Genomic DNA, 20,062 nt, shown 5'->3' on the forward strand with positions numbered 1-20,062 from the left:
CAGGTTCAGATTATTGCTAATCATTCCTAGCAGTTCTTATTTTATTTATTTATGGCTGTGTTGGGTCTTCGTTTCTGTGCGAGGGCTTTCTCTAGTTGCGGCAAGTGGGGGCCACTCTTCATCGCGGTGCACGGGCCTCTCACTATCGTGGCCTCTCTTGTTGCGGAGCACAGGCTCCAGACACGCAGGCTCAGCAATTGTGGCTCATGGGCCTAGTCGCTCTGCGGCATGTGGGATCTTCCCAGACTAGGGCTCGAACCCGTGTCCCCTGCGCTGGCAGGCAGATTCTCAACCACTGCGCCACCAGGGAAGCCCAAGAACAGGTTTTGAAGTAAGACAGACCCTAGATAAGAGTCCCTACACTATGATTTGATTAGCTTTTCTGGCAGTGATCAAGTAACTTCTCTAGTTATTAATTTCTCCATCAGTAAAACTGGGATGAAATATTAACAATCTCATAAAGTTATTGTGAAAAACAAATGAAATAATACATGTAAGGCGCTTAGCACACTATCTGTCACATAGCAAACATTCAATACATTGTAGCTATTACTATTAGGAAAATATCTTGTGGAAAAAACATAGTGAGAAATCATGGAATAAGATACACCAGTATTTCATTTAATCATTCCACCTTAAAATTGTATGTGTTACTGAGTGGAAACTCCCCCTAGTGGGGATGGAGAATTTATCCTTTAAAATAAGCCAAATAGCTCAGCAGACAAGACAGGATGCTAGTTAGTACTGCCAGTGGTTACCTACTAAAAATTACCTTCAGAAGAGAAATTTATAAAACTGTAGATCCAGCTATCTATAATAGGTCTTTAGAAATAAGACAAAACTGTGGTGCATATCAGCAGATCATCTTCTTTGATCTATTTTCCAAGCTAACCTAACTCCATTAAAATTTGAGAAGCAATCCATTAATCCCCAAAGTTCTCCCTTGTCCCAATCAACTGGAAAGAGGCAAATCTTTCTCCACTTTATTGAAATATAAGAGTAATATTCAAGATAGGCATAATACACTAAATAGGGACACAAAAAAATACTTAGATATCAGGACTACTAAAACTAAATCTCTAACCCTCTTTTCAAATTCTTATGAAATGGACAGTCAAAAATTAACATCCTCCTGGACCCCCACAATGATTTCAAATTTTTTTAAAATAAGAAAACTGAGAATGGGCTTAGATAAAATGAACAATTTTGAATTTCATTTAACAAAAAGAAGGGATAAAATGTCAACAAAGCATCAACATCAGACAAAAATCTGTTTCCTGCCTCTTTTAATAACAGTTTTAGAAAAAGAACAGTTTTATCTTAAAATGTGGCACTGGTTAAGCAATGAAATAAATTAAAGATTTTCCTTTCCATGATTAAAATAACTGGTAAACCAAAGGCACAGTTTAATGACAGTCTTGCCCAACCCAGTGGTTGCCTCTAGCATCAGTTTCTGAAATAGCTATGGCAGTTACACACTTTTTTAGTTTCCTCAAAGTGAAGAAGTGTGCTGAAGTCATGAACTTTCAAGACCACCACATGGTAAGTCAAACACCCTATTCTTCTCTGAGAAAAAACTTGGGTAATACTAAAATAAGATGAAATAAGAACCTCCTCAATAATTTTCAGAAGGGTGGCTCCCATACACTTCCCTATTTATCTGCTTTCTGAAACGATTTTGGGAACACTGTGTTCTTTAACTTTAATTCAGTAAGTATTAATACAGTAAGACTAAAACTTTAAAACTACACCTATATTAAACAGACACTGGGTTTTCTGAATATGTTTCAGTTTACACAACAGATTTAATTCAAAGAAGCATATCTCAGACCACAAAGTGTTTGTGTCTTTTCAGCCATGTTGAAACAGAATATTGGTAACACCACTTATGCCTGAGGAACAGGGTATCCAGAATATGGCCCCAAATCAAGAAATAAAAACGTCTCTAAGGACTTCCCTGGTGGTCCAGTGGGTAAGATTCTGTGCTCCAATGCTGGGGGCCCGGGTTCGATCCCTGGTCGGGGAACTAGATCCCGCATTCCACAACTAAGAGCCCACATGCTGCAACTAAGACCCCGCATGTTGCAACTAAGACCCGGTACTGCATTAAAAAAAAAAAGTCTCTAGTAACAGAAATAGATGATTCACAATACATAGGGATCCAGGGATTGAACCCAAGCCCTCAGCAGTGAAATTCCTAACCCCTGGACTGTCAGGGAATTCCCCTTTATATTTCTAAATAATAATAATTTTATTAATCTAGTTTCCCAGTCCAAACAAAGTATATTAGAGGTAGCAAATTAGAGAAAAAGGAATAGAAGAATCATACCTTTAATGGCACAAAAACTGACAACTGGGAGTGATATATATAAATGACCCACAAATCCATTCCTATATTGACTATTTGGTTACTCTTGAAGTACAGTCTAATGTAGAAGAGATAGGATAAATGCTTGATTCTGTCAATTAGTAGTTTTTAAAATAATGAGTTGGTTTCCTAGACTCCTTAAAAAGTGACTAATGAGTTTTCCTTTTCTTAAACATCAAGTTTCTTGAGATACAATTCACATACAATAAAAATTCACCCTTTTAGTAAGTTTAGACCAGGGTTCTCAAACTGGCACCATTATACTCCGCAGGAGACATCTGACAATATAGGCATTTTTGATTTTCATGTTTGGCATCTAGTGCTGCTAAATATTCTACAATGCATAGGACAGCTTTGCTCCTCCCCGCCCCAATAATTACCTGGATCAAAATGTCAATAGTGCTGAGGTTGAGAAACTATGCTTTAGATAAATGTATACAGTAAGTAATGTAACCACTAATAAAGCACGATACAGAATATTTCCACCACCTCAAGTAGTTCCCTTAAGCCCCCCTCATAGTCAGTCTTTTTTGCACTGATACAAACTCATGGATTTAAACATATTTGATGCTTCAATCCACTGCAGTTATTATTCTTACTGATGCTCAAGCTATCCTGCACTTGGCCACAGAAACATCAAGTTGGCTCCTTTGTTCTTTGACAAGACGTCTCACGTTTGATATTAATTTTCTGCTCTAGATCTAGAATCAGCTATTTCTTCAAGTATTCCTAGTTTCTTTTCATGGGAAATTAGTATTCAGGTACCGTAATCTGGTCCTCTAGTCATTTTAGTTATTTGAAGCTCTAGTAGATTCCACAGGAAGGGATCATGTGAACACTATTTCCTTTATTCTTACATGTTAGTGATCTTTATACTTGGAGGTCTATTTGTCTGAACAGAAAATTCTTGGTTGTTGTTTCATTTCCTTGATTCTCTTAAATGTTAATCCATTGTCTTCTAACACTAAACATGCTGTCAAAAAGTCTAGTGAAAATCCATTTTCCTTCATTTGTAAGTGATTAGGTCTTTTTTTGCTAGGATGCCCAAATGTCGTTTTTCTTTAAAGTCCACCAGTTTTAATAGACTATGTCTCAGTGTTGGCCATTCTGGGTCGATTTCCCCAGGCACATTTTTAAATTTTTAAAATAAATGTATTTATTTATTTAATTTTTTTGGCCTGCCTTGGGTCTTTGTTGCTGTGCACCGGCTTTCTCTAGTTGCGGCAAGCAGGGGGCTACTCTTCGTTGCGGTGCGTGGGCTTCTCTTTGCGGTGGCTTCTCTTGTTGCAGAGCATGGGTTCTAGGCGCACAGGCTTCAATAGTTGTGGCACGTGGGCTCAATAGTTGTGGCTTGCGGGCCCAAGAGCACAGGCTCAGTAGCTGTGGCTTGCGGGCTTAGTTGCTCCGCAGCATGTGGGATCTTCCTGGACCAGGGCTCGAACCCGTGTCCCCTGCATTGGCAGGTGGATTCTTAACCACTGTGCCACCAGGGAAGTCCCTCCCAGGCACATTTTGGGAAAGTTTTCTTTCTGTCCCATGCATTTGGCTGTTTTCTTCCTTGGGAACTTTGTTCACATGAATGTTGGTTCCTCTTTGCCTATATTTTGTATCATTTCTTCTCAAACCCCTTTACTTCTTCTTTTTTTTGTTTTATTTATTTATTTATTTATTTATTTATTTATTTATTTATTTATTTATTTATTTATTTATTTATGGCTGAGTTGGGTCTTCGTTGCTGCACACTTGCTCTTTTCTCTAGTTGTGGTGAGGGGGGGCTATCCTCCATTGCGGTGTGTGTGCTCATTGCAGTGGCTTCTCTTGTTGCAGAGCACGGGCTCTAGGCACGCGGTCTTCAGTAGTTGTGGCTCACAGGTTGTAGGGCGCAGGCTCAGTAGTTGTGGCACACGAGCTTATTTGCTCTGCAGCATGTGGGATCTTCCTGGACCGGTGATTGAACCCATGTCCCCTGCATTGGCAGGTGGATTCTTAACCACTGCGCCACCAGGGAAGTCCTTTTTTTTTTTTTTGGTTTCTTTTATTTTAAAAGCTTCCCTCTTTCTCATACAGAGTGAAGTAAGTCAGAAAGAGAAAAACAAATACAGTATGCTAACACATATATACGGAATCTAAGGGAAAAAAAAAAAAAAAGGCCATGAAGAACCTAGTGGCAAGACGGGAATAAAGACACAGACCTACTAGAGAATGGACTTGAGGATATGGGGAGGGGGTGGGGTGAGATGTGACAGGGTAAGAGAGTGTCATGGACATATATACACTACCAAATGTAAAATAGATAACTAGTGGGAAGCAGCCGCATAGCACAGGGAGATCAGCTCGGTGCTTTGTGACCACCTAGAGGGGTGGGATGGGGAGGGTGGGAGGGAGGGAGATGCAAGAGGGAAGAGAAATGGGAACATATTGTATATGTATAACTGATTCACTTTGTTATAAAGCAGAAGCTAACACACCATTGTAAGGCAATTATACGTCAATAAAGATGTTTAAAAAAAAAAAGCTTCCCTCTTTCTATTACATATAAAAAATTAATTGCTTTATTTTGTGTTTTTTGAGTCATATTTGTTGTCATTACTTTATGTTCCTTTTATTTTCATCTTTATTTCTGAAATGGTTTTTTTCTCTTATTTCTAATTTTTTTGTGTGGTCCATCAGTTCTCTTTTCAAATTCCCCTTTTCTCCAATCACCTCAATTCTGAGATTTTTCTAATTAGAATGTAAACTTTCTCTCATAACTTCCATCATTTCCTAAATTGGCTCATTTTCAATTTTCATCTGTTTGGTGAGCATGTCTTTCCAGGAGCCTTCCACTGCCTTAGGGAATTTTTCTGCTTCTTTCTGTTGTTGCTATTGTTATCTTTTGCTAATAGTAATTTTACATGGATTCAAACTCATTTTTAAACTTAAGTGAGTTTTCCTGAAATTTTACGAGGAAGGGGTATGAGCCAGGATGGGTTTTCTAAGCTTCATGGCTTTAGAGATTTTCTCTTATTTTTGAAAAGTGATTAAGAAACAAAACACACAACAAAAAACATATAACTCTTCCTTCTTTCTACCCCTCTGCTCTTTCTCTGACTTTTATCTTGTCCTTTTCTTTGTTCCTGTCTTGCTCAAAGTGGATTCTACCCCTAGAAGTTTCTCCTCAGTGCAGTTTTGCATTAGAACTTCAGTTTGTTAATTTCAAAAGTTGCCACAGTTTATCTCCATTCCCTCCTACTCACCCTCTAAGGGCAGAATCCCTTCCCAGTTTCAGTTACTGTTCTAGATGTTTCTCCGGTGAATACCTGTTGGTGATTTAGAGGTTCTCCTGTTTTCAGGGCCATCGGAAGCCTTGTTGCCTTCCCTCTGCTTCCTTCCCTTCACAAATGCCAATAATCAAAGATCTACAGTTCATTGTAGATATAAGGTTTGATTGTAAAGTTTTGGGTTTTGCTGTCCTAGTTTCTCTAGCTATTGTAATTTTTTTGTTTTGGAACAATTTTAGATTGATAGAAACATTACCAAGATACTTCAGAAAGTTCTTGTATATTCTTCTTCGTTTAATGTTAACATCTTACATAACCAAAGTACATTAGTCAAAACCAATAAATTAATATTGGTACAATACTAGTAACTAAACTGTAGACTTTACTTGGATTTCACCAGTTTTTCACTAATGTCCTTACTCTCTACCAGGATCCCATCACAATACCACATTGCATTTAATTGTCATGTGTCCTTAGGCTCCTCCCATCTGTGACAGTGTCTCAGTCTTTCATGACCTTGACACTTTTGAAGAATACTGGTTGGTATTTTGTAGAATGTCCCTCAATTTGGATTTGTCTGATGTTTTCTCATTAGACTGGAGTTATGGGTCTTGGAGAAGAATACCACATAAGTGAAATGCCCTTCTTATCATATCATTTTAAGAGGTACATGATATCAACATACTCTGTTTTTAGGAGGAAGATCCAGGAAGATTTAAAAAACTGGCTGCCATTATGTTCCCACAATTTTCAGTAAATAATCTTTTGAAAGTTTTAAAGTAAAAAAAGAGGGCTTCCCTGGTGGCGCAGCGGTTAAGAATCCACCTGCCAATGCAGGGGACACGGGTTCGAGCCCTGGTCCGGGAATATCCCACATGCCGCGGAGCAACTAAGCCCGTGCGCCACAACTACTGAGCCTGCGCTCTCGAGCCCATGAGCCACAACTACTGAAGCCTGCATGCCTAGAGCCCGTGCTCCGCAACAAGAGAAGCCACCGCAATGAGAAGCCCGTGCACCACAACAAAGAGTAGTCCCCACTCCACAACTAGAGAAAGCCCGCGTGCAGCAACAAAGACCCAACGCAGCCAAAAATAAATAATAAATAAAATAAATAAATTTTAAAAAATAAAAGAAACAGAGTCATTCATCTAAAATAATTATTTAGGTGGACTCCTCATGCTCTATGTGTGGTCAGTGGTATGCATATGTATGTGCACTAGGCTATGGCGCTCAATAGCAGATACTAATTCTTTTTTTTTTGGCTGCTCTGTGCAGCATGTGGGATCTTATTTCCCTGACCAGGGATCAAACCCACATTCCCTGCATTGGAAGTGCGGAGTGTTAACCACTGGACCACCAGGGAAGTCCCAGCAGATACTAATTCTTGTTCCCAGTTTTCAATCTCTCTTTCTTTCTGCCTAAAAGCCACCTGATTTTTGTTCAGGGTAACAGTGCGCCAGGTTAAAAATATTCTCCTTCCCAGATTCCCTTGCAGATCAGGAGTAGCCAAGTAACAAGGTCTTGGTCAATCAGGTATAAAACAAAATTGCTGGATAAGACTTTCAGGAAAGCTCTTTAATTGGGAACAACTAGGTTTGCTTCCTCCTTTATCCTGTCTGGAAAGAGGTCACAATGACCAAAGGTGGAGTAGTTGCAAGCATGGCAACTGTCTCACACTAAGGCAAAAGTAAACGTGGCAGGGGTTCCTACTGTTACCTGGAGATGCCACACCAACTCTGGACTCACTACTTCCAGATTTCATATTATATGTGAACAATAAACCCCTATCTGGTCAAGCCACTGCAATAGGTTTTCTAGTACATACAGCTAAATGCATTCCCTAACTACAAAAAAAAAAAAAAAAGAAAAAGGGAATTATGTTTTCTTAACGTGAGTCATGACTACATTGGGCACACAAATTTTTCTTGACTGCAGTCTGTATCTCAGTATGTTCTACCAGTATTTTGTGTCACTATTTTGTGTGACTCAAATTGATGAGAGTCTTTAATTTTCTTTGTCCAACTCCCAGAACTATGCCGTAAGTGGGTAAGCATGTAACAAAAAATTCTGATGATAATTTTGTATTAAACTAGACCACATAAGAATAGGGAATGGGCAACAGAAATTTATTTCCTTCTGCTCCAGAATGCAAGCCCTTGCTAATTCATCAGTAACTTGTGCTCTATACAAATCCATATATATATATATACCTTGTTTCTAAACTTATTTATTACACATTGAATCTTTCCTGTTTTAAAATTACCACAACATATTTTATACACACACACACACACACACACACACACACACACGCATGTATAAGTTATAGGCTTTACTACATATAAACTTACTTAAGAGCTTATCCCTATAGTGCCTTATACCACCATGTGGACTCCCTAAAGGCAATCTGTAGAAATGTTTATCAATTATTTACTGTCTATTGCTCCAAGTACTATACAAAGCTCTGAAGATTCAAAGAAATAGTTCTCACTGTTGAAAAGCTTGTAGTTCACTAAAGAGAGAAACAGATAATTTCAAAATAATGATATAAATGTTACAGTAAAAGCCATTCAAAAGATGTTCCAGAATTGAAAAGGGTAATTTCTCCAGTCTGGAATTTCAGAGAAGGCTTGCTTCCTAAAGGAACTGAGATTTGGGCCAAACTTCAAAGAATGCATAGGAGTTAGCCAAGTGAAAAATGTTGGCAAGGGAAGGACATCCCAGGCAGAGGGAAGACTATGAGCAGCATAAAGGAATGTAGTGGAGTGTGGGATGATGGTGGAATAGAGGGAGAAGATGTAGGTGGAGAGATGAACTTCAAAACAGATGATATTATTAGATGCAAGACAGATATTTAAATGACTGATTTTTTAAAAAGGTGATGGTAGATAGAGTATGGAGATATAAGCATTTTCATACAACTGCTAGTAGCATGACTGCACTAAAGCATATGTCAGGGAAACAGCACGGTGTGTGTAGGGCATGTTGGCAATACAGACCAAGTCTTTAAGATGTGACTAATATTTAACCCAGCAAGTATACCTCTAGGAATAAGGACACGTGCCAGATATTGTATCAGGCTCTGGAGATAGATATAATCCTGGCCATTATAGAGCTTCCCAGCTTCATTATCTCACTGGGAAGACACAAAATGAAATCAACAAGTATAATATCTGTCCTATAATTTGTATATTAAAGCACTAATAAAACACTCTAATAAGAGAAGTATTAGAGTTGGGAGGGGAACTATTAGAAGGAAAAAAGTGGAATATTCTGGGCTATTTCATTAGATAATGGTGAGAGATAATAAAGGTCTAAAGTAGGGCAGTGGTTCCAGTAAAGAGAAAGGCATGGATAAAAAAGTATTTAGGATTTAAAAGAAAGCAGGATTTAAGTGGCTGAATACAGGGAACTTCAAAGTTTCTGGGATATAACTGAAAACAGCAAGACTGCCAGGGATATGAACAAAAGACAGGCAACAAGCATTTTTAAAGATTTTTCGAAGATACAGACTAAGGGACTCATTAAAACTAAATAACCCAGGGAATTCCCTGGCAGTCCAGTGGTTATGACTCTGTGCTTCCACTGCAGGGAACCGGGGTTTGATCCGTGGTCAGGGAACTAAGATCCCGCAAGCTGTGCAGTGCAGCCAAAAAAACAAAAACAAAAACTGAATAACCCAGTAAATTCACTCCTAGGTATATAATCAAGAGATATAAAAACATGTCCAGGGCTTCCCTGGTGGCGCAGTGGTTGAGAATCTGCCTGCCAATGCAGGGGACACGGGTTCGAGCCCTGGTCTAGGAAGATCCCACATGCCACGGAGCAACTGGGCCCGTGAGCCACAATTACTGAGCCTGCGCATCTGGAGCCTGTGCTCCGCAACAAGAGAGGCCGTGGTGGTGAGAGGCCCGCGCACCGCGATGAGGAGTGGTCCCCACTTGCCGCAACTAGAGAAAGCCCTCGTGCAGAAACGAAGACTCAACACAGTCATTCATAAATAAATAGATAAATAAAAGAACATGAATTTCTTTAAAAAAAAAAACATGTCCACACAAAAACTTGTATACAAATGCTCAAAGCAGCATTAGTCATAATAGCCAAAAAGTAGAGACAACCCAAATGTGTATCAACTGATAAATGGATAAACAAAATTCGGTATACCCACACAATGAAATATTATTTGGCAATAAAAAAGAATGAAGTACTGATACATGCTACAACATGAATGAACCTTGAAAACATTATGCTAAGTGAAAGAAGACAATCCCAAAAGACCATATATTGTATGATTTCATTTATAAGAAACATTCAGAACTGGCAAGTACATAGAGATGGCAAGTAGATTAGTGATTGTCTTGGACTGGGGATGAGGAACGACAATGGGGCATGATAGCTAATGGGTCAAGTGGTGTTTCTTTTTGGGGTGATGAAAATGTTCTTAAATTCGAATTGTGGTGGTAGTTGCACAATTCTGTGAACATACTAAAATCCACTGAACTGTACATTTTAAATGGGTGAATTATAGAGTATATGAATTATAGCTCAATAAAGCTGTTTTAAAAAGCAAACTATAGTTCAGAAAGTTCTTTTTTAAAAAAGGAAGGAAGGAAAAAAGAAAAGGTTCAAAGGGGAAAAGTGAAAAGAAAAACCCTACACTGTCAGGGATGAGGGGGGTACCACAGGAATAGGGAGACAAAAAATATTTATTTTTTATTTACTTTAATACAACAAATCTTTATTTCACCTCTGTTGTGTGCCACACACTAAATTTAGGTTCTACGGTCAAGGACCCAAACTCTAGTGAGATAAAACACACAGAAAAAGGTATCTCTAGCTGCCTTTTTTGCTCTGGATGTCAGGAAGCTGAGAGACAAACCATATGTTCAAAGTAACTTTAGGTATTGAAGTTACAATATCACACCCTTGTCACACTTCAAAAATAATTCTGGGCAGATAAAGTTCAATGTTTACAAAAATGTCTGGAAAGAAAGACTGGAAAAAAATTTAAAAACACTAATATTGGTTTCTTTAAATGATGGGTTGACTTCTTTGTATTTTTCATATTAAACAATGAAAAATAAAGGGAGGGAGGGGAGTTAAATACACACATATATATATTTAAATACGAAAAGAAAACAATTATCAAACTTTTAGGGACTTCCCTGGTGGCACAGTGGTTAAGAATCCGCCAGCCAATACAGGGGACACGGGTTCGAGCCTTAGTCCGGGAAGATTCCACATGCCGTGGAGCAACTAAGCTCGTGTGCCACAACTACGGAGCCTGCACTCTAGAGCCCATGCTCCGCAACAAAGAGTAGCCCCCACTCGCTGCAACTAGAGAAAAGTCTGCGCGCAGCAATGAAGACCCAATGCAGCCAAAAATAAATTAAAAAAAAAAACTTTTATAAGGCATAGACCGTAGAGATCTATGTTATGATTTTTTGAATTCATTAAAGAAATCACAAAAGAAAAGATCAATTCATTTGACATACAAAAATGAAAAGCTTCTGTATTAGAAAAAGCCAGTAAGAACTTGAGGAAGTTATTTTCAGCAAATGAATTTCTTTATTTAAAAAAAGAGCTCAGGCAAGTTCGTAAAAATATTATCATGCCAGTAGACAAATCAACTGGTATAATCTGTAAACAAGCAGAAGGAGGGCTTCCCTGGTGGCACAGTGATTAAGAATCCATCTGCCAATGCAAGGCACATGGGTTCCAGCCCTGGTCCAGGAAGATCCCACATGTCCCGGAGCAAATAAGCCCGCGGTATGTGAGATCTACTGAGCCTGCACTCTAGAGCCCGTGAGCCACAACTACTGAGCCCGTGTGCCACAACTACTGAAGCCCATGCGCCTAGAGCCGCTGCTCTGCAACAAGACAAGCCACTGCAATGAGAGGCTCACGCACCACAGCGAAGAGTAGCCCCCGCTCGCCACAACTAGAGAAAGCCAGCGCACAGCAATGAGACCCAATGCAGCCAAAAATAAATTAATTAATTTAATTAATTAAAAAAAAATAACCCGCCTGCCAATGCAGGGGACACGGGCTCAAGCCCTGCTCCAGGAAGATCCCACATGCCGCGGAGCAACTAAGCCTGTGCACCACAACTACTGAGCCTGCGCTCTAGAGCCTGCAAGCCACAACTACTGAGCCCGTGTGCCACAACTACCGAAGCCCGCACACCTAGAGCCCATGCTCCACAACAAGACAAGCCACCGCAATGAGAAGCCTGCGCACTGCAACAAACAGTAGCCCCCGCTCACTGCAACTAGAGAAAGCCTGCGCACAGCAACAAAGATCCAATGCAACCAAAAATAAAAAATAATAAACAAGCAGAAGGAAAAATATTCAACCTCACTAATAAGCAAAAACATAACTTATTTGGGGAAAGGTCAGAGTCCATAAAAATGCTCATCACTGAAAAAAATCCAACTATGGAAAAAGTCATTTGAACAGACACTCATCAAATTATTTACAACAGCAATAGAAGAAATGAATTAAAATGTAAATAAACTGTTCAAGTAACCTGATGGACTACTAGGCAGTCAGTAAAATTTATGATTAATTAACGTATAACAGTTTAGACAAAATGCTTATGCTATATTACCAAACAAACCAAGAAACACATTACATGCATACTAAGAAAAAAGACTATGCTAAAGAAATACTGCGTTGGCCACAAAGTTCATTTAGGTTTTTCCATAGGATGTTACAGAAAAACCCGAACGAACTTTGTGGCCAACCCAATACATACATTAAAATTTATATAAAGTAGAGCAAACACCAAATTGGTGACTGTAATGGGAAGTGCTATTAGTTTTGTTTTTCCCCTTTCTCCTTCTCATATTTTCTATAGTGTAATTATACAACTTTTATCATCAAAAACACCTACACAGTGAAAACAAAAATCAGCCTATGCATCTCCCCACTTTTTGGTATATTAACAGTGTTTTGCTTTTGTTTTTCCAATATATTTGGCTGTGCCAGGTCTTCAGTTGCGGCACTCAGGATCTTCATTGCCACATTCGGGATCTTTTAGTTTCAGCATGTGGGACCTAGTTCCCTGACCAGGAACTGAACCCAGGGCCCCTGCATTGGGAGCATGGAGTCTTAGCCACTGGACCACCAGGGAAGCCCCTATCTTTTTTCTTTTTAATTTATTTTATTTTTTATTTTTTAAGTGGACCTGAAACTATCAACGTAGAACTGTTTTTTTTTTAATTGGACTATAGTTGCTTTACAATACTGTGTTAGTTTCTACTGTACAGCAAAGTGAATCAGCTATACGTATACATATATCCCCTCTTTTTTGGATTTCCTTCCCATTTAGGTCACCGCAGAGCACTGAGTAGAGTGCCTTGTGTTATACAGTAGGTTCTCATTAGTTATCTATTTTATACATAGTATCAATAGTGTACATATGTCAATCTCCATTACAGCGTTTTTTAAAAATTGGTTCTTCACATTGCAGAAACTGCATAGTTTTCCTTAAGTACAGGGCAATCAATCAGCACAATGATTGCAAAGGCTCTCACCAGTAGGTGTCGCTGTAACTAAGTGATAAGTGTTTTAAAAGCCCACCCTCCCAGGGAAGAGTGTCTAGGAGGAAGAAAAAAAGAGGGGAAAGGTGTGCAGTGTATGCACAAATTTTAAATGGGACCATTTGAAGAACTATAATTCAGATGTCTCTCCATCAAAACTACATTTTTTTCCCCAGTTTTGGTAATGTTTCCTTAACTAAACACTCTCTGGTTTTACGTTATCCATCGGTACACATTTCCTTATTTTTCATGTCCAAGAAAACTAAGGATGTGAAAATTTGATCATCATTAGTAACATACCAAAATTCTTATAAATTCCAAGACTTTCACCTACTTCCCATCTCTGTCAACATCATTCCATAGTGAAAATTGTTTTTCAAGACAGAGAAATGAACTAAAATTGTCTTATCTTTCCGCCAGCTCTCACCATAGTGATAATTTCCTGGGAAAGGGACTCACTTTAACATCCCTCGCAAACTAGCTATAATTACCTATTATTATTCAGACTGTTATGATTTAAAATTCATTTAAATATATAATATATACCAGAGGAAAGCTGTGGAGAAGGAGCATAAAGCTTAAGAGAATATAGTCGGGCCTGCGAACATGGCGCTGCGAGTGGCGCGCAGCGTGCGGGCCGCGGTCTGCAGCCTGCGCGCCATCTCTGCGCCCAACGCGCCCTGCCCGCCGCGGCCTTGGGGACTGCGGGCGGGCGCCGTCTGGGCGCTGCGCACCGGCCCCGCTCTGCTGTCGGGTCGTAAATTCACAGACAAACATGAATGGGTAATAACAGAAAACGGTGTTGGAACAGTGGGAATCAGCAATTTTGCACAGGAAGCTTTGGGAGATGTTGTTTACTGTAGCCTGCCTGAAGTTGGGACAAAATTGAACAAACAAGAGGAATTTGGTGCTTTGGAAAGTGTGAAAGCTGCTAGTGAACTCTATTCTCCTCTATCAGGAGAAGTAACTGAAATTAATGAAGCCCTAGCAGAAAATCCAGGACTTGTCAACAAATCTTGTTATGAAGATGGTTGGCTGATCAAGATGACACTCAGTAACCCTTCAGAACTAGAGGAACTAATGAGTGAAGAAGCATATGAGAAATACATAAAATCTATTGAGGAGTGAAAATGGAACCCCTAAATAAACTAGTTTGAAACAACTTAATCTAGCATAGTTGTCTTAAATTAGTGGTGGATAGATTTTTAAAAAGCAACTTTTAGCAAAAGAAACTACTTGAAACAATGTTGCCTGAAGAAAATACCCCTTAACTTCCTAATGATTTCAGATAAACACTATGCATCTTTTTCACAACACCCTGTGATTTTTAGGCTAGTCTCCAGTTATAATACTCAGAATTCCTGAAATTATCTGTGGTAACACTAGTTATAAAAATTATGTAATTCAAGGATAACATTGTTATCTTAACCTTATATAATATTGTAACTTGCTTACAGCCATCCCTGGATTTGGGTCAAAATACTCAATGAACTTGCCACTGGAAATAAATGACAGTGGAGAAAAGTTTGTTAGTTGTATAGTGTCCAGTGAAGAACATTATTATCTTAATTTTGCAATATACTGTGTTTGCTGGTGCTATTTTTATACAGTGAAGCAACAGCCTTGCAGGAAAATAAGAAACAGTTTAATAATAAAATATTCAACTTCTTAAAAAAAAAAAAAAAAAAAGAATATAGTCGGGAATTCTCTGGTTGTCCAGTGGTTAGGACTCTGTGCTCTTACTGCTGAGAGCCCAGGTTCAATCCCTGGTCAGGGAACTAAGATACTGCAAGTCGCACGGCCCAGCCAAAAAAAGTTTTAATAAAAATTTAAAAAATAATTAAAAATTTTAAAAGACACCCTTTGTTAAAAAAAGAGAGAATACAGTCGTTTGGTTTAGTAAGAACACGAAAGTGATATAATAAATAGGAGAATGATAAAAATTAATTCTGGACTTATTTCATGCCTCTATCACTTCCCTGATTAAAGGAGAGATGAACACAATCCTAACCACTGGACCACCAGGGAATTCCCTTGACTGACTTTCGAACTGTTCATATTCAACCGACATTTTAAATTACTGAGAGCCTCTGATGATTAAAATTAATAAGGGCCATTACATACACTGTAATGCACTATAATGGTGCAGTTGGACAAACTTAGGTATGAATCCTGGTTTCACCACTTATTAGCCAAGGAACCTCTCTGAGCCTTACTTTCCTCAGGGGCAAAAAGGATACTGGGATAACTAATAAAAATTAATATACAGCATACCTAGCATTGTTCCTGGCACTTAGGAGGTACTCAATAAATCACCGTATATTAAGAAAATAAAAAGGCTAAATGTGACTTTTAATGTTTTTTTCCTCCCATCTACACATGTACCCTTACTACCCACAGTATGTGCTTTTGAATTTATCTAGGGGAGTTGTAACACCAAATTCTATCATTAGTGTTTAAAACAGCAGCAATAAAATACTGTAAAACAAAGAATAAAATGCACTGTAATCTAACATTTTGTTTCTAACCACTGGATTTACCACTGAAAAAGGATAATCATATCGAAGTCTTCAAATTATACACAATTCCCATTAATAATAGCTTGGGGTTGATTAGTAATGCAGAAATAACTGTTCTGAATACACAGTGTACTTCTGAAAGGAGATAGAAACTGTGGATAAAAGTTCATGTTTTCAGAAAATTTCCTAGATAAAATATAGCAAGGAGATGTTGTTTGATGATAAAGCACGAAAGAATGCTGAAGCAAAGTAGAGATGTACATAGTAAAGATAAGAACCTCAAACTCAAGTATCCTAGAGGCTTTCGCTAACAAGACCAAATTAATTTCTCTAGTAGGGCCTGAAGAAAAATGAATAATAGTAGCCATCTATCATGTTCTGTGAATAAGAGTCTAAAAAATATTTATAGTACTATTAACAGTAATGGAAACCAAAAAGGGGGTGAAAATATCCCAAATTCTACCATCACAACAAATTAACTATTATTATCCTTTTCATCTTCCCCTCAATTACTATTTGCACAAACTTTACATATTTATAATCATAATACAGTAACATTAAGCATAAAAATCTGAATTAATATTAAGAAGTAACTCTTCAGGGGACTTCCCTGGCAGTCCAGTGGTTAAGACTCTGCGCTTCCAATGCAGGGGGTGCAGGTTCGATCCCCAGTCGGGGAACTAAGATCCCACATGCCACTCGGCGGGGCCAAAAAAAAAAAAAAAGAGGTAGCTCTTCGGATCCATACCATCCTGAGATCCCTGAAGTGACAGTGTAAATAGGCACGTACATATTGGGTACCTTTTAATGATAAGGCTCTCTAAGTTTATGCCCACAGTGCAATTATATAATCTGATACAGTACAGCTGACATTTTAAACCTCCCAAGCATAAACTCCAAGGTAACTTTTTAATATGACAACTAGACTTCCCCTTGTCTTAATTTGTCCAGTTTACTAGATAAATACTAAAAGCAGATACTCTATTTATATCTAGTGTTACAGAAACACATCACAGCTTTAAACTGTCAGTGACAGTATGACAAAAGAATAAAAGATGGAAATGCTACTCCATGAAAATATACAGATGTTCATCTATGCATTTGTGAACTCCTTTTCCTAAACTGGTTTCCTTCAACTTTTGCTTAATATGGCAATGAATAATTCAGATGTATGCATTTTATTTAACATATTCTGAGTTTTCTGTTCTGTTCTTTTAATACTGATTATGTAATAAATGAATCAGCTAACATACTCTTGAGGACTTATTCTAAGAAAATGATTTAAAATGATAAAACTGGACTTCCCTGGTGGTGCAGTGTTAAGAATCCGCCTGCCAATGCAGGGGACACGGCTTTGAGCCCTGGTCCTGGAAGATCCCACATGCCGCGGAGCAACTAAGCCCATGCGCCACAACTACTGAGCCTGCACTCTAAAGCCCACGTGCCACAACTACTGAAGCCCACGTGCCTAGAGCCCGTGCTCCACAACAAGAGAAGCCACTGCAATGAGAAGCCCCAGCATGCCGCAACTAGAGAAAGTGTGCACGCAGCAACGAAGACCCAACGCAGCCATAAATAAATAGATTTTAAAAAAATAATAATAAAAGTGTACACAATTCAGTGGCATTTAGTGCATTCACGATGTTGTGCGACTACCACCTCCCTCTATTTTCAAAACTTTCATCACCCCAGAAAAGCCCCTCTGTCCATTAAGGAATCACTCCCCATTCTCCCCTCACCCCATCTTCTGGCAACCACTGTCTCTACAGATTTTCCTATTCTAGATATTTCGTATAAATGGAATCATACAATATGTGACCTTTTTTTGTCTGGCTTCTTTCACTTAGCAGAATGTTTTCCAGGTTCACTCACATTGTAGCATGTATCACTACTTCATTTCTTTTTATGGCTGAATAATATTTCATCAAATGGATATACTACTTTTGTTTATCCATTGGACATTTAGGTTGTTTCCACCTTTTGGCTATTACGAATAGTGCTGCTATAAACATCTGTGTACAAGTTTCTGTGTGGATGTACGTTTTCATTTCTCCTAGAAATATACCTAGAAGTAGAATTGCTCACTTACAAAATTTTAATCTAAAAAGTATAAACAACAATATTCATCAGAGCATTACTTATAACAGTGAAATTTTAGAAAAAAAAGTACATCAGTAGGGTTAAGCATATCCTAGTACAAACATACTATGGAATTCCCATACAATCATTTAAAATGATGATGTAGATGTATATTTATTATTAGTTATGGAAAATATGTTTATGATATTCTATTCAGTAAATATAAGATTATGGAGAATTGTGAATAGTATGATTCTACTTCATAAAACAATATGCAGACTTCTTTGTAAATTGTACACAAAGGTACAAAAAGATGTCTGGAAGGATGATCACCAAAATTTCAACAGTGATTTTCTTCGGATAGTTAATGTTCAATAAATTTTTACTTTACTTTCAGTATTATTTGCATTGTTTAATGTTTTTACCAGTATCATTTAAACAGGTTACTTAAAAATATATTTAGGAAGTTACCTGGTGGCCTAGTGGTTAGGATTTTGGGCTTTCACTGCCTTGGCCTGGGTTCAATCCCTCGGGAACTGAGACCTCATAAGCCACGCAGCATGGCCAAAAAAATAAATTTTTTTCCTATCCTCAAAGGTATGTTTTCTAATTTTAGCTCTGTAGATCTTTATAAAGTGAATGCTTTGAATTTTCCCATTTCCCACACTGAAACTGTAATTTACATAGCAGTGTGCGTAACCAATGTTCTCCCTTTAGATCATTTATTCTGCACCCATATGTTTATGGTACCAAACATGCTCTGTACAAAGAAAAACAGAGGTGGTTCCTGCCCTTCAGGCATTTAAGATCTAAAACACTGACATACCTAAAATTGTACAAAGAGCAGCTAACAAATGTTTTAGATATTTGTTTGTATGTATTTGTACATCTATGAATTTACATCACCACAAAGAATTGAGCAGCTATAATCATCCTTGTTCTTAGATGAACAGAAGTCAAGAAATTCCAAAATCACTAAATTAAGTCGGTTCAGACCTAACCAGTTTCTCAATTTTTTACTTTCCTTTTGCAATAGAAGATTAAAACAAGCAAGTTTACATACACAACCAGAACAACCATTACTTGATAAAACACACAGTTCAGCAGCAATTTTAAAAAATTTTAGGAGGGCAGACAAATTTTGTGAGCTTTAATAATATTTATAATGTACCATTTTGTGAACTGGGATATGGGTAAAAGAATATCCATTGTATTATCCTTCACACCTGCCTAGATGTCTTAAATTATTTCACAACCATTTCTGAAGTGTTGAGTTTTTTCTCGGGGCGTGGGGGTGAGATACGTGAGACAGGAATTAGCTGAGATTACAAAAGGAAGTAAAACAGTGATTGAGTAAAATCAAGTTCTAGAAAGGTAAAAGGAAAAAATAAAATTGTTTTAACGTACAGAAAACCAAACAACTCTTAAGAAAATAGGGACAGAAAAATGATTCATTGAAACAGAAATTGAGAAACCTAATTATCATTATATGGAGTGTCAACAAAGTGTTCATCAAGGAGAATGTTTTTCTAGCAAACAGTCTGCACCAAGTTCATAACCAGGCCAAAGAGAGATGAAGAAACAGAAAATCCACGGGTAATCCTAAAAACCTCTACTGTCAACTACTGTTTTTACTAGAATGGTTTATGAAAGAACAAAGCATACTGGTTGGAATTTACTTCCTTTGGCAGTTGTGGTAGTTCAATGACTACACCAATGGACATGAAACATAATGGGTGAGAAAGAACGTGAAGGTCTAGACACAACAACTTGAAAGAGCTGCCTTCAACTAAGTGATTAAAATCCTACTTTTAAATGGATGGGAAGACAGAACTTTTATTGAGAGGTGGGCACTAATATGTGTTGAGAACCTGTTATGTGCTCTCACATGTTCTCTACCTCATTTAATCCTAATAATCCCATGGGGGTAAATATTAATACTAACTCTCTTTTACAGATAAAGAAACCTCAGCTCGGGCTTCCCTGGTGGCGCAGTGGTTGAGAGTCTGCCTGCCGATGCAGGGGACACGGGTTCGAGCCCTGGTCTGGGAGGATCCCACATGCCGCGGAGCGGCTGGGCCCGTGAGCCACAACTACTGAGCCTGCGCGTCAGGAGCCTGTGCTCCGCAACAAGAGAGGCCGCGATAGTGAGAGGCCCGCGCACCGCGATGAGGAGTGGCCCCCGCTCGCCGCAACTGGAGAGGGCCCTCGCACAGAAACGAAGACCCAACGCAGCCATAAATAAATAAATAAATAAGTAAAATTTAAAAAAAAAAGAAACCTCAGCTCATA

The 20,062-nt window shown here is 38.4% G+C and overlaps 1 protein-coding gene and 1 pseudogene across 2 annotated transcripts in view; one reads left to right on the forward strand and one right to left on the reverse strand.

Moving 5' to 3' along the window:
* Window positions 1-20,062, reverse strand: part of SP1 (Sp1 transcription factor) — a 43,796-nt gene that overhangs the window by 10,429 nt on the left and 13,305 nt on the right. The window lies entirely within an intron of this gene.
* On the forward strand, window positions 11,410-20,050 carry LOC309641816 (glycine cleavage system H protein, mitochondrial pseudogene; annotated as a pseudogene). Its single transcript has one exon. The product of its transcript is annotated as a glycine cleavage system H protein, mitochondrial pseudogene (transcript).

This window comes from Balaenoptera physalus (genome assembly GCF_965194825.1).
Source record: "Balaenoptera physalus genome assembly, chromosome: 13".
Taxonomy (NCBI): domain Eukaryota; kingdom Metazoa; phylum Chordata; class Mammalia; order Artiodactyla; family Balaenopteridae; genus Balaenoptera; species Balaenoptera physalus.